The 2,719-nt window shown below is 43.8% G+C and overlaps 1 long non-coding RNA gene across 1 annotated transcript; it reads left to right on the top strand.

The window, feature by feature from the left end:
- Positions 1 to 251: 251 nt before the first annotated feature.
- Positions 252 to 2,113, top strand: LOC311015447. The gene is made up of 3 exons (XR_014597353.1): positions 252 to 415; positions 1,748 to 1,942; positions 2,041 to 2,113. It is a non-coding gene; the product is annotated as an uncharacterized lncRNA (long non-coding RNA).
- The last annotated feature ends 606 nt before the right edge of the window (positions 2,114 to 2,719 follow it).

The following is a 2,719-nucleotide window of genomic DNA, read 5'->3' as shown; positions in this document are numbered from 1 at the left end:
CCTCAACCCACCAACACACCTGAGGCTGATCAGTGACTAATTGACTGAAGGGCTTTTGAGGGTTAGAGATGCAGGGAGCGGGACAGTGTGGTGGTGGAGACAGGCTCCATGCTGTCTCCTCTGCAGAGGACCAGCCAGCACAACAGGGTTTCCTGTGTGGAAGTTGCCGGGTGGAACACTTACTGGAATTTGCTCGGTGCAAGACTCTACTTCCGTTCTACTTCCGCTCTCTCGAGTGTGTGCGTCTGTACTTCCGGTAGGATGGCGATGTTTTACACCAGATGTCTCCAAGACCTGCCCAAGCTAACCATATCAGACGTCCACAGACTCGTCCGAAAGGGATGCTCTGCCCCCCGGAGTAAACGGGAAAAGGGGTACAAGATGTACCTTTCAAGTTTTATTGACAACTATGAAGGTTACGTTTGAAATTGACAGCAAAACACATTCACATTGTGGTATCGCTAACTAGCTAGCAGTAGCTATGTAGCTAACATTTAGGTCAGTTGTCCTGTAGAGATTTTAGATTTGTAGAATTATCAATTGTTTTTAACGTTTAACGTTTTATAGTTGAGGTGCATACGACCAAAACAAAAACGCAGCACCCTGAAAAAGCGCTAACTTTTCAGAACCAGAAGAAACGATTCAATCGGGCGCAGAGAAAACATAACCTATTGCTATCGGACACTACGTTTAGACAGCTGTCAAGTTAGTTTTAGTATGAGATTGTCAGAGGTGGGCATATCTAATAGTGGTTTGAGTATTTCTTTTTGGTTCGTGTTGTAATGTATTGATTCCAGTTTTTTTTTCAGTAAGGAGTAATCTAACGCGTTAATATTTCCAAACCAGTAATCAGATTAAAGTTACTTAAAGTCACTGTGCGTTACTATTATTTTTGCCATTTTCCTTAGTAAAAATATATATCTTTGCTTTCTTCTTGCTTCTCGGGGAGTGATGTCACGTATGCGACAAGTCACGTTTTCAGCATGAGGACAACTCACGTGTAACACCACGCAGCGACACAAACAACAATGGAGGGAGGAGAGAGATGCGCGTGTTCTTGCTGGAAATACAGTCATTATTTTGAGTTTGTGTCAGCTGAAAAGAAGTCCAGTGTGTTTTGTCTAACATTACATGAATGATGTTGAATTCCCACAGTGTCAAACAAAGACCCTGCAGGGAGGGTGACCGTCAGGGCTGTATGTCATAGGTCCATGAGGAAGCATGAGAAGCCTCACAACCTCAGAGTAGGGGGGAGCACATGTGTTTAACCAGTTCAAGTCAGATTCTGGGGTATTTTTGTGGCTATAGTTGGTGATGTGGATGCAGAATAACAATAATAAAACTTAAGTCTGTTTATTTGAATTAAACCTGAACTATACTTTCATGGACACCCCATAAACTGGTTGTTACTGCTCCCGTTCTTTGGAGCATAAGTTTAAGTAAGCCTATTCATGGTGGGTACATTAGTCAGTGTGAGGTAAGAGCTGATTTTGTACCCTCAGTCTAGGCTATACTAACCTGTTCAATGCATTACTAACACTGTTGTTCTAACTGTATTATAATACCAAGAAAATATTTTAAGATTAGTGAGGCAGGCTTATTTGTTCTGGTAGCCTAATGAATCATACCGCTACTATGTGCTTGAACGGTTAGCCTGCTCTCACCTCTCACCTTTAGTGTTTTTTTTTATAGTTGTCATGTAATGACTTAGTCTAATTGTAATACTAAAATCATGTTTTATTCATAGATTACTTTTGAGGACCGCTCACCAAGTGAAATTGCAGTGACTGAGTGCTCCTGTGTGGCTGGAACCGCTCTCTGCAACCACAGTGTTGCACTACTGTATCAGACCACGAAGTACTCTACATTGCAACTGAAAGCAGTACCGCCTGTCCTCAGCTGCACAGAAACTGAGCAGCGATGGCATAAACCACGAAGACTGGTAAGTACTTACGAACTTAGGCTAATCACAAATTCTAAACCAAATTCTAAACCAACTTCTGTCCTTAAGTTTTGTTTGTTTGTTTGTTTACTTGATAGGGTGTGAAACCAGGCAGAGTCAATAACATGGTCTTCATTTCAACAAAACCCAAGTCAAGACAGTACACAGCTGCTGATGGTGTAAGGTAATATTCACTGTCAGTCATTGTCAGATTCTTTTTGTTTTGAGAGTTATTGTTTCTTTTTTTCTAATTATGACATAACTGTTTTCAAAGGAGCAAGCGCTACAAAGCAGTCCGGGGGGACTTGCCAGACCCAGATGTCCTGAAGGTCGACGAGGCATACCAGGACTTCACGGCAGACCTTGCACCGCTAATTACCACACTTTCCATAAGTAGTGATGTCCCCCTCGTCGATTCAGCCTTTGGGACCGTTCAAGAAGGCAGCCCTATTTCGTACCAGCACCCAGTGCCAGTGAGTAGGATGATCATCCACCACCCAGACGCACCCCCCCCACCACCCCTGCCGTTAGATGGTCACAGGCTGGACCCAACCACATGTTCCTTTGTGTGCGCTCACCAACAACACCTAAATGTAATGTCGCTTAACATCACTTTCGACATGGCAAGATCCATCGAGATGGCCACGAGGGAACAGAGTGGCAGCGCAGAGTGGCACAGCCTGAGGAAGATGAGGCTCACCTCCTCCAGGTTCCGGGAGGTGTGCCATGTCCGAGGTCACAGCTCTGCAGAGAATGTATTCTCACACATTAAAATCA

The sequence above is a fragment of the Eutrigla gurnardus genome, assembly GCF_963514095.1.
Source record: "Eutrigla gurnardus genome assembly, chromosome: 7".
NCBI classification, from domain to species: domain Eukaryota; kingdom Metazoa; phylum Chordata; class Actinopteri; order Perciformes; family Triglidae; genus Eutrigla; species Eutrigla gurnardus.
The sequence above is the reverse complement of the archived record's forward strand: the minus strand, read 5'-3'. Positions and strand labels throughout refer to the sequence as shown.